At 44.0% G+C, this 12,675-nt stretch overlaps 1 pseudogene; it reads left to right on the top strand.

The window, feature by feature from the left end:
• The first annotated feature begins 8,241 nt into the window (after positions 1-8,241).
• Positions 8,242-12,675, top strand: part of LOC128949764 (inositol polyphosphate 4-phosphatase type II-like) — a 137,550-nt pseudogene continuing 133,116 nt past the window's right edge.

The following is a 12,675-nucleotide window of genomic DNA, read 5'->3' as shown; positions in this document are numbered from 1 at the left end:
CGCGAAGAAGCAGCTTCTTCGTCTCCGGGAGCCGGAGAGAGCGGCAACTTCGCAAAGGTGATGAAACAAGCTGTACAACACTGCGATTGTGTGCGCAGCATGACAACTGAGAGAAAACAGTACCTGACCACTCTCCTGCCTTTTCTATTCACTTGAACATTCGATTGGAAGCTGTTTTGGACAACTTTCTTTCTCTTCCTACAAAACACTCGGCAGGCCTCCGTGCAGCCTCTAGAACACGATGGGAGATGTTTTTTGTGCTGGCACAGTTTCTCCTTGCCAGACAGAGTGGAAAAGCTTTTTGCTAAGATGTAGACGAGAAGAGAGGCTAAAGACGAAGGTACGGTGCTCTGCAGAGCTAAGCACCGCTCCCGGACCTCTTTCGGCAGAAGGCGCACACCGCAGAGCACTGTGAGTCGCAGAATCGTCTTTGCGCGAAGAAGCAGCTTCTTCGTCTCCGGGAGCCGGAGAGAGAGGCAGCTTCGCAAAGGTGATGAAACAAGCTGTACAACACTGCGATTGTGTGCGCAGCTTGCCAACTGAGAGAAAACAGTACCTGACCACTCTCCTGCCTTTTCTATTCACATGAACATTCGATTGCAAGCTGTTTTGGACAACTTTCTTTCTCTTCTTGCAAAACACTCGGCAGCTCTCCGTGCAGCCTCTAGAACACGATGGGAGATGTTTTCTGTGCTGGCAAAGTTTCTCCTTGCCAGACAGATTGGAAAAGCTTTTTGCTAATATGTAGACGAGAAGAGAGGCTAAAGACGAAGGTACGGTGCTCTGCAGAGCTAAGCTCTGCTCCCGGGCCTCTTTCGGCAGAAGGCGCACACCCCAGAGCACTGTGAGCGGCAGAATCCTCTTTGCGCGAAGAAGCAGCTTCTTCGTCTCCGGGAGCCGGAGAGAGCGGCAACTTCGCAAAGGTGATGAAACAAGGTGTACAACACTGCGATTGTGTGCGCAGCTTGCCAAGTGAGAGAAAACAGTACCTGACCACTCTCCTGCCTTTTCTATTCACATGAACATTCGATTGCAAGCTGTTTTGGACAACTTTCTTTCTCTTCTTGCAAAACACTCGGCAGACCTCCGTGCAGCTTCTAGAACACGATGGGAGATGTTTTCTGTGCTGGCACAGTTTCTCCTTGCCAGACAGAGTGGAAAAGCTTTTTGCTGAGATGTAGACGAGAACAGAGGCTAAAGACGAAGGTACGGTGCTCTGCAGAGCTAAGCACCGCTCCCGGACCTCTTTCGGCAGAAGGCGCACACCGCAGAGCACTGTGAGCGGCAGCATCGTCTTTGCCTGAAGAAGCAGCTTCTTCGTCTCCGGGAGCCGGAGAGAGCGGCAGCTTCGCAAAGGTGATGAAACAAGCTGTACAACACTGCGATTGTGTGCGCAGCTTGCCAACTGAGAGAAAACAGTACCTGACACTCTCCTGCCTTTTCTAATCGCATGAACATTCGATTGCAAGCTGTTTTGGACAACTTTCTTTCTCTTCTTGCAAAACACTCGGCAGACCTCCGTGCAGCCTCTAGAACTCGATGGGAGATGTTTTCTGTGCTGGCACAGTTTCTCCTTGCCAGACAGAGTGGAAAAGCTTTTTGCTAAATGTAGACGAGAAGAGAGGCTAAAGAAGCAGGTATGGTGCTCTGCAGAGCTAAGCACAGCTCCCGGGCCTCTTTCGGCAGAAGGCGCACACCGCAGAGCACTGTGAGCGGCAGAATCGTCTTTGCGCGAAGAAGCAGCTTCTTCGTCTCCGGGAGCCGGAGAGAGCGGCAACTTCGCAAAGGTGATGAAACAAGCTGTACAACACTGCGATTGTGTACGCAGCTTGCCAACTGAGAGAAAACAGTACCTGACACTCTCCTGCCTTTTCTATTCACATGAACATTCGATTGCAAGCTGTTTTGGACAACTTTATTTCATTTCTTGCAAAACACTCGGCAGACCTCCGTGCAGCCTCTAGAACACGATGGGCGATGTTTTTTGTGCTGGCACAGTTTCTCCTTGCCAGACAGAGTGGAAAAGCTTTTTGCTGAAATGTAGACGAGAAGAGAGGCTAAAGACGAAGGTACGGTGCTCTGCAGATCTAAGCACCCCTCCCGGACCTCTTTCGGCAGAAGTCGCACACCGCAGAGCACTGTGAGCGGCAGAATCGTCTTTGCGCGAAGAAGCAGCTTCTTCGTCTCCGGGAGCCGGAGAGAGCGGCAGCTTCGCAAAGGTGGTGAAACAAGCTGTACAACACTGCGATTGTGGGCGCAGCTTGCCAACTGATAGAAAACAGTACCTGACCACTCTCCTGCCTTTTCTATTCACATGAACATTCGATTGCAAGCTGTTTTGGACAACTTTCTTTCTCTTCTTGCAAAACACTCGGCAGACCTCCGTGCAGCTTCTAGGACACGATGGGAGATGTTTTCTGTGCTGGCACAGTTTCTCCTTGCCAGACAGAGTGGAAAAGCTTTTTGCTAAGATGTAGACGAGAAGAGAGGCTAAAGACGAAGCTACGGTGCTCTGCAGAGCTAAGCACCGCTCCCGGGCCTCTTTCGGCAGAAGCCGTACACCGCAGAGCACTGTGAGCGGCAGAATCCTCCTTGCACGAAGAAGCAGCTTCTTCGTCTCCGGGAGCCTGAGAGAGCGGCAACTTCGCAAAGGTGATGAAACAAGCTGTACAACACTGCGATTGTGTGCGCAGCATGACAACTGAGAGAAAACAGTACCTGACCACTCTCCTGCCTTTTCTATTCACTTGAACATTCGATTGGAAGCTGTTTTGGACAACTTTCTTTCTCTTCCTGCAAAACACTCGGCAGGCCTCCGTGCAGCCTCTAGAACACGATGGGAGATGTTTTTTGTGCTGGCACAGTTTCTCCTTGCCAGACAGAGTGGAAAAGCTTTTTGCTAAGATGTAGACGAGAAGAGAGGCTAAAGACGAAGGTACGGTGCTCTGCAGAGCTAAGCACCGCTCCCGGACCTCTTTCGGCAGAAGGCGCACACCGCAGAGCACTGTGAGTAGCAGAATCGTCTTTGCGCGAAGAAGCAGCTTCTTCGTCTCCGGGAGCCGGAGAGAGAGGCAGCTTCGCAAAGGTGATGAAACAAGCTTTACAACACTGCGATTGTGTGCGCAGCTTGCCAACTGAGAGAAAACAGTTCCTGACCACTCTCCTGCCTTTTCTATTCACATGAACATTCGATTGCAAGCTGTTTTGGATAAATTTCTTTCTCTTCTTGCAAAACACTCGGCAAACCTCCGTGCAGCCTCTAGAACACGATGGGAGATGTTTTCTGTGCTAGCACAGTTTCTCCTTGCCAGACAGAGTGGAAAAGCTTTTTGCTGAGATGTAGACGAGAAGAGAGGCTAAAGACGAAGCTACGGTGCTCTGCAGAGCTAAGCTCTGCTCCCGGGCCTCTTTCGGCAGAAGCGGCACACCGCAGAGCACTGTGAGCGGCAGAATCGTCTTTGCGTGAAGAAGCAGCTTCTTCGTCTCCGGGAGCCGGAGAGAGCGGCAACTTCGCAAAGGTGATGAAACAAGCTGTACAACACTGCGATTGTGTGCGCAGCTTGCCAACTGAGAGAAAACAGTACCTGACCACTCTCCTGCCTTTTCTATTCACATGAACATTCGATTGCAAGCTGTTTTGGACAACTTTCTTTCTCTTCTTGCAAAACACTCGGCAGACCTCCGTGCAGCTTCTAGAACACGATGGGAGATGTTTTCTGTGCTGGCAAAGTTTCTCCTTGCCAGACAGAGTGGAAATGCTTTTTGCTAAGATGTAGACGAGAGCAGACGCTAAAGACGAAGGTACGGTGCTCTGCAGAGCTAAGCACCGCTCCCGGGCCTCTTTCGGCAGAAGGCGCACACCGCAGAGCACTGTGAGCGGCAGAATCGTCTTTGCGCGAAGAAGCAGCTTCTTCGTCTCCGGGAGCCGGAGAGAGCGGCAGCTTCGCAAAGGTGATGAAACAAGCTGTACAACACTGCGATTGTGTGCGCAGCTTGCCAACTGAGAGAAAACAGTACCTGACCACTCTCCTGCCTTTTCTATTCACATGAACATTCGATTGCAAGCTGTTTTGGACAACTTTCTTTCTCTTCTTGCAAAACACTCGGCAGACCTCCGTGCAGCTTCTAGAACACGATGGGAGATGTTTTCTGTGCTGGCACAGTTTCTCCTTGCCAGACAGAGTGGAAAAGCTTTTTGCTAAGATGTAGACGAGAAGAGAGGCTAAAGACGAAGGTACGGTGCTCTGCAGAGCTAAGCACCGCTCCCGGGCCTCTTTCGGCAGAAGCCGCACACCGCAGAGCACTGTGAGCGGCAGAATCGTCTTTGCCTGAAGAAGCAGCTTCTTCGTCTCCGGGAGCCGGAGAGAGCGGCAGCTTCGCAAAGGTGATGAAACAAGCTGTACAACACTGCGATTGTGTGCGCAGCTTGCCAAGTGAGAGAAAACAGTACCTGACCACTCTCCTGCCTTTTCTATTCACATGAACATTCGATTCCAAGCTGTTTTGGACAACTTTCTTCCTCTTCTTGGAAAACACTCTGCAGACCTCTGTGACACTTCTAGAACACGATGGGAGATGTTTTTTGTGCTGGCACAGTTTCTCCTTGCCAGACGTAGTGGAAAAGCTTTTTGCTAAGATGTAGTCGTGTAGAGACGCTAAAGACTGGATGAAAGCAAATGACACCCATCTTCAAAGAAGGCAATTAGGTGTGCTCGGAAGAGTCCGAACCAGCCAGCCTGTTTTTTATCTCCAGGAAGTTTATGGAGCAGCTATTCCTGGAAAGACTTGCCCGGCACATGAAGTACGGCAAACTCAGGTCGTCAGCATGGATTTTCCGGGGGAATTTTTTGCTGAACATCTTTTTCAACTCCTCTGATGAATCGACTGGTCGATGAACGGAATTTTGACTGCCTGGGCCTCAGGGAGGTTTTTGGCATTTCTCTGCATGGCAGCACACATACATACTGGAAGCAATAATGCTAAGGGGAGGGAACCAGTGTCTTTTCAGTGATGCTGAGTGAAAAGACAAGAGGCAGTGGGCACACTCTGAAATACCGGATATTGCCTTTGAACATCACCAAAAGATTTTTTAATGTGAGGGTGACTGAACCATGGCACAGACTGCCCAGAAAGGCTGTGGAGCCTGGATCTTTGAAGACATTAAAATTACACCCAGATAGAATCCTGGGCAAGAGGCTCTAGGTATCCTGGTTTAGCAGGGGGGTTGGATCTGGTTAGCCCCACCAACCCCTTCCACTCTCAGTCGTTCTGTGCTAGTGAATTCTCTTGGAGATGCACTTCAAGCACTGGCATGACAAAGTTCTGTGCAGAGATCCAAATGGACATGGGATCTAAGTTCCTTAAGCAGTGTTCAAGAAGAATATAAAACTCTGGGACAAGTATCTCTTCCCTAACTGAATCCCTTTCAGGGGTAAATTCCCAGCTATAGAAAGATCTTCTGATACGCGTGCATTAGACTGACACTGGCTGAGCAAATTTCTCCCTATGTGTATCTAAGACCAGTTAGGATCTTCACCCAAAGTGTTGTCAACATAGTCACAGAATGTCTACTGTTAAGAAGTGACAACTGACATCAGAATGGCAAATATTGGTCCACAAAATGGATGAATGGATGGGAATCATCTACTTGGGTTAAAAACAAAAATACAGAGTTGGTCTTTATTTCTCAATTTCATTGCAATATTGATAAGGGAAGAAAAAGACCTAAGTCCTTGACTTTCTTAACTGGAGGAAAGATTTTAAAAATTCCTTGTAAAAATGTATTATCACTATCAGACTATTGAAACCATTTGAGATTTGAGTTGGGAAAAAAGATCCGAATTTGTCTAGATAGTGGCAAAGAAGCCAAGAAAATAGGAAAGAAACAAAAAGAGAGCAAAAGAGTCAGCTTCAGCGGACAAGCTCGTTCTGGAAGTAGTCTGCGGGGAAAAGGAACTCCCAGTTGAATTTCCAGTGTATTCCTGCGCTGCTTTCACTAACTGCTCAATGGAAAAACCAATCCTTTTGTATAACTTCTCCCAGCAAGAAAAACTCCAACAGGTTGACACCACCATCATGCCTGTTCCAGACATATTGAAAAGAGAAAGGATGATTTTCTTGAAAAGCTACTTGCATAAAAGTCGCAAGACAGTGGAGGGATTCCCACATTCTCCTTCCTCCATCTGGCTTGAAAGTATGTTTGATCAAATATGCAACAAAGCACATGATTTATAAGGTAGAGTCAAATGGATGGTTTGGGAATTGATCTCTTGTTGATAGTAAACTTCATATCCACTCTGTGTGACCTTTCTAAAACAAAATGTGGAGCGGAGGCATGAATCTGCCACAACAAGGGTTAAGCAAACCTACACACTCCCGTTCACATGCCCCCCCTTCCACACACACCTAGGCACACACAGAGATCAGCATAGAAGATCATGAACACCTTGGAAAAGACTGAAATGCTAAATGCCTCTCTTTATGGGCAAAGGAGCTGGTGCAATAGTTCAAATGCCTGGTACAAAAATTCTGTTGAACATTTAGCTCCTATTTAAAAGACAGCTTTTCATTTCATTCCATTTACAAATCATTTTCATTTCATTTGTTTCTTTTAAATTACTTAGTTCTCATGTCTTGTATGTCTAGGAATATTTTCTTTGAAAAAAAGGAAAAAATAGGTGAGATCTTTTCAGCACAAAACATTGCTTGATAGAATTTTAAACCATCGTGATATGGAAGAATTGTTCTGTCCCTCTCTAAGGTGGAAGAAGTATTTGGATCACAGATCATCTACAATGAAATACTTGACATGTTTAAGATGCTTTCAATCCGTGGCACTTTTGTTTCTTTTCATTTTCTTGTGGTGTTGCTGATGTTTTTTTTTACATTTATTTTATTTCCACAGAGATGTCAAATGTTAGTAAACAGAAGAATATATATTTTAAATGGAATCTGAAATTAATTGTTATAGGTCCTTAGTGATTTTTGTTGAGATGCCAGCTGCAGTCATCATCTTATTTCAGATGAAGTGATTACCAGTATAAGCTTATGGTATGAAGCAGGTAATAGTTCACAGAGTAATGGAGTTCTGCTTACCATTTGCAGATGTTCTGATTCTTCATTTGCTACTTTAACTTGTAACCACTCTCTTTTTTGGATAGCTAGAAATCTGTGAGAGAAACTACAGCAAGATTCCTTTGTCGTTAGATACTTGATATGACAATATTAGGAGAAGGGGAAGGAGAAAATGGTGTTTAGCTCTGTTTCCATGAAGATTCAAACCCTTTGGTGGTGTTCTGAAATACCAACAACCCCAAAATAAATTGCAGCATTGGAATTGCAGTAGCAAAATTTATTTTGATATGGATGTATTTTTGATTAGTAATGTATAGCAAGTTTTTGTAAGGCTTCAAGCCCCTGCCCCCTTCTTTCTTAATTTCTCTCCCTACAAAACTGAAGAGAAGAGCCTAAATATCATTAGGAGCTGGTGCCTTGTGTAGAATAGTTTTGAACAGAAGGAAAGAGGGTAATTGATAACCTAAAGCAAACAGCAAGAGATCTGCCTTGCTGTCACAAGTCTGCTGCATCTCTGAGAAAGCTTGCTGTGCTATTAGAGTCACAATGTGCTCAGTAAGGAAATCTTCTTGGGAAAAAATATCTTTTCGCAATTACTTGAAAGCAATAAGCAGATGTGTATTCTCCGATGCATTTTCAAAAATTACAGAAGTTTAAAAATTTTGATCAAAACCAGTTTGTTTCATTACTTGAGGAGCTTTTCTAAGCCAAGCTCTAAGTTCTCCTCATGTTGCTGTTGTGTAGCTGAAGCCTAGAGCATGAAGATGACAGAACTCGGTTCTCACAACTGTAAATAAAGCTGGAGGAAGGTTGTGGATGTGCAGGAACCGATTGTCTGACGTTAGCAGCAGATCAATGCACAACAAATGTGAATAGCACTGGATGGGTGCTGAACACATATGATTGTAACCTTAGTCTGAGAGAGATTACCTCTGGTTTGCACCCTGGTGGTGATTCTAACCCTAGTCTGAGAGAGATCACCTCTGGTTTGCATCCTGGTGATTCTAACCTTGGTCTGAGAGAGATCACCTCTGGTTTGCACCCTGGTGATTCTAAACTTGGTCTGAGAGAGATCACCTCTGGGTTGCACCCTGATGATTCTAACCACATTAATCGCTTCATCTGCAAATGAGATGATGAGTGCAGCTGGCATCTCTACTCACGGGCATGATCCCTTACCAGCGTACAGCATTTCTCCCCAGCAGCATTCATGTGTATCTTACTTCAGTGACTCATAAATAATTATGTTCTTTTAGCTGCAAATTAAGTGGCTGATGACTGAGGTTTTTCTGGGCAGCATACTGATAGATTATGTATGGTTAGTACTGTTCATATTGTTTTGTGCTTGTGGGGGTTTATTCCCTCAAAACCTGTACTTGTAGGTCTTAGAGATTATTTTTTTTTAATGATTAATTTGGTAAGACTTCCCTATCATCTTTCTCCTTGGATTACTGGTAGAAATTTTCTTCCTGCTGTTTGTTACATACCTCCCTGAAGGATACTAATCGTTTTATGTATGTACCTTTCCTTGAAAATATAACTAGGTTACTTTGGCAACCAGCCGTATGTTCTGGAGAAGAGATTTTTTATTTTTATAGAAGCCTCTCACCCCCAGAGACAGGAACAGTGATCTTGAATGTCTCCATGGGTAAAAATCAATGGATCTTTACTTATTTGTATATATGCTCCAATGTAGTTTTCTGTTGCCCTGAGTTTCTTTTCATGATAGAGTTCACCTGAGTCTGAGCATCTATTTTGGTTGCTACAATTAAAAGGTGTCCCTCCTAATGCATACCTGTTGCATGGCTGTGTAACTGTGCTCTCATTTTGTGATAGCATGGGCATTCTAATTTAGTCTTGCATGGTGAATTATTCTGGGAGTCCACATTGCAAATTGCCAAGTCTGGCATTCCCTTCTCTATCAGGTCCTTTTGCCCACTAAGGAATAGCTACACCTTACTGATTAGTTTATCAAGACAGACTGTACATTATTGCTTATAAACTAAGTTGCTCTGGGATAATAATGCTTCTGCGCTGTCGATGAATGAGTAAAAATTTGAACATTACCTTCACATATATATGTGCATGTGAGGCACAGGCTTTTCCCATGCCCCTTGCCATCAGATGCTACTCATTTTCTGTTGTTTGGACAGCGTACAAAATAGCATACCCTGGAGACAACAGGGCTGTGTTGTGAATTCCTGTTCCTAGCCAGCCCCTGGAAAATGTTTTGGTTTGGAATATGGGAAGAAATGAAGCTGTGGGGAAACGGTGTTTGTCCCTGGTTAAAGAAAGAGCTACCTTGCACGCTGTGAGATGGGCTGATACATACATTGTGTGAATCCAGAGTATGAGGAGACATTCACCAGGGTACTGTATTTTTCCTCACTAGCAAAAATAAACGATTCCGTTTCAATGCCATTTCCCAATTTTTGATATCCTTCTTGCCTCATTTCCCAAACAACTCTGAGCTGGGAATGTCTTTCATTCCCGCTGCCTGTGTTGTTTGTTCTGGCTACTGGATCTTTTCCATTTCTGGGAGATGCTGCATCTCTCTGTTTCTCTGCCAGACTAATTCTTTTTTGCTCCAGTGGGCTTTGTGCTTGGAGCAGAGAGTGCAAAATGCCTGGTCAGAAGTGTTACAGTTTCAGGGAAGGTAGATGGTGAATTTCCAGGCTATTTCTATTTTGGGTTTTGTTTGTTTCCTTTCTTCTTACTGTTATATGCTAATAGGTTTTTTTTTAGTTTTTCTCTCTGTACTCTCTTCCAATATAGAAATAACATTTTTCAAAAATCCTCCAAGGTCCCATGAGGAAACAGTAACCAGTCTTTCATTTCTTTGTGTAGGCACACACTCAGAAGGGCAGAGGGCACAGTCATCCTGTCAGTGCAGCACAGAGAACAGTGAAATATCAGTAGAGGATTTGTTTCTTCCTGCTATCCTAACTTTTTTTCTTTGTTGATATTAAAGCATAAGTTATTCTTAATGCGGTTCTTCCTTAAACATTCCTTGTACGCTGATAGGCTCAGCAAAGGTTTGGTCACTGGGGAATGGATGACTCAGGCTTTTACACTCTGAGTCAACAGTCACAATGAGTAGATTCATATACTTTTGGCATGTAAGTACAAGCTGGTGCTTCATTTCACTGTGTTTTGTCGATGAATTTTTCCAGAGTTAATTCAGACATTCTGAAGCATTGAGAAGCAACATAACCTGTGCTCTGCTTGGGCGTAGGTTATGGTGGAAAGTGAGTTGATGTTGTTACCTGCTCTCACAATGCTACATTTGCAGTTAAGGAAACAGCCTCAGAATGCCTTCCATGCTTGTATTTTTATCAGTTTCTCTTTGAGGGGCATGCCTATACTACCTAACAAACTTGTTTAAATATATAGCATACTTTCCTAACTGCGTAATGTTTCACTTTGTCCACTTTGTTTCTTTGAAGACCTAAGGTGCTGATAGTAAAATTGTTGAAAGGGCGATAATGCAGCATGGGGCTGTGGAGCTTGCCAGGCTGTGAACAGGATATAACAAGCTTCTATTCTTTGGCATCAGCTTAAAAGTAGTCCTTTTGTTTTGTGAAACTTTTAATTTGGGCTGTTTTGAAGGGAAGTGATGTACTGTGGCTCAAACTGGCAACTTCTGTGTTCTTTACTGGGATAACTTTATTGAATATCCTCTCTGACTGAAAGGAGAGTGGTGAACAACACTAGTCCAGTGTCACAGTAGAGATAAATAACACTGTTATCGAAGTAGATGCAGGTTTCATTTAATTTCATTTATCCTCTGCACCAGTGTTTCCCGAAGAGTTCTGATGCTTTGTGCTGATCCTCCCTACTGGAGATATGCAGATGAGTTATTTTTCTGTCAGCTCTGTCCAATGAAAGTCAAGATCGTGCTGCTAGGCCACCTTTTTACAGGAAAAATAATCTAATGACTGGATTGCAGTACTGTCATGGAAATAAATTGCCTCCTATGTTCAGATAGCAGCAAGGTGGTGACCACTTAGTGCAAATCTTCTTCCTATTGTTAATGGTTTCTCAGTAGCATAAAAGCCTGTGCTCTTGGCAGCTAAAAGATTTAGTCACATCTAGATAATGTATTTGAGACAAGACACAACTAGATCAAATGATTATTTGTGAGGGTTTTGCCTCGATTCATCATGCGGTAGTACATTTTCCAAGAGTTCGGCTGCAGAGCTCCTACCAGAGACACTGATAAGGTTTTTTGGGGGTCTGATTTTGTTTTTCCTAGGTGTCTCTGTGTGTCTTTGTTTTTCTCACTTTTGTTGCATTCTAGTGAGTTGTGAGCCAGCTAGCCTTCCTGTGTGGTAGGTGTGAAAAATTGGACTGTCTCGCTGTTCCAGCCTCTGGTGAACATGAGCTCTCTTGCCATTCCTCTGAAATTGTGCTACATTCTAAAAAGATGATTATGGAGTGCAGTATTTAAGGGTTGTATGGTGGCATGAGGTCAGGTTCTGTGGGGGGAACTGGCTGTATTTGGAAATCTCAGTGATCTGCTACTACTCGTGATCAGCTTTAGAGAGGACAAAGTCAAATAGCGTCAGAAGGTGTCTGCTGAGCCTTTTGACAACTGCTTTGCACGACATCGACTGTAATTTTTAAGATGATGTCAAGTAGTGCTAGTATTCAGTCATTTTAATAAGGCAGTGAGTCTTAGCAGCAAAGACTTGCTGGCAACTCGCTGTTTGAGCCTGGTGCTGTTACATCAGCTCTTTTGTGAAGGCTTCATCATGCACAAACTTTTATGCTTATCCCACTTTTTCCACCAAATTAAAATAGGGGTCAATTTGAAACTATATACCAGGAGATTTCATTGGCAATTTGGGCTAAAGCAAAAACTTTAATCTCTGAAGGTTAGATTTAATTGTCTCCCTGCCTCTCTTAACTGTAATAAAAGAGTAGTGAAAAAGCTTCAGCTAGTTTTCCTTTTATTTACTCCAGCAGCAGGTTCGAGCCCAAAGGAAAAAAAAAAAAGGTGTAAAACAAGCTGACTTGGCCTTTTGTATGTATCAGAGCTTTTGTAGCATTGGTTTCTCATCAGACCAAGCTTGCTTGCTGTGAGGATAATCTGACTCACCTTTTGGAAAGGTAAAGGTCAGCTGCACTTGAGGAAGCCCCTGGTAGGCAATGCAGGCTCATAAAAATACTCTCAGCTCTTTCTTGACAGTTACCTTCTCTGGACCATGGTCTTGTCTTTGCTTGCCTCAGGCTTCTGGGAGCCCAGGATAGTTTATTGCCCTGCAGAAAGCACTGGGTAGATCCCACAGCAGTGTTCACTGCTGTATATTCCTGTATATATACATATATATATATATATATATATATAAAATACATATATATTTCAATGCATGGCTCATTAATCTGTGTCCCTTCTGTGGAGTAGCTGATGATGCGTTTATTTATTTCTTCCTTCCTTCTTTTTCTTCAGTGCTTTGACCCTTTCATTTTGAAGGCATAAGGTGTGGAAGTGTAAAGAATGATCTCATGGTAAGGGACTCTGAGTCCAGGATAAAAGTGAATTATTAGAACAGAATTTCTCTCTGAGGTAGAATGGGTTTTAAGAATGATGCCACATAG

Source organism: Melozone crissalis, unplaced genomic scaffold, assembly GCF_028551555.1.
Source record: "Melozone crissalis strain CALT ecotype California unplaced genomic scaffold, PUWL_Pcris_2 ptg000286l_1, whole genome shotgun sequence".
NCBI lineage: Eukaryota > Metazoa > Chordata > Aves > Passeriformes > Passerellidae > Melozone > Melozone crissalis.
This window is presented reverse-complemented; position numbering and strand designations above follow the sequence as displayed.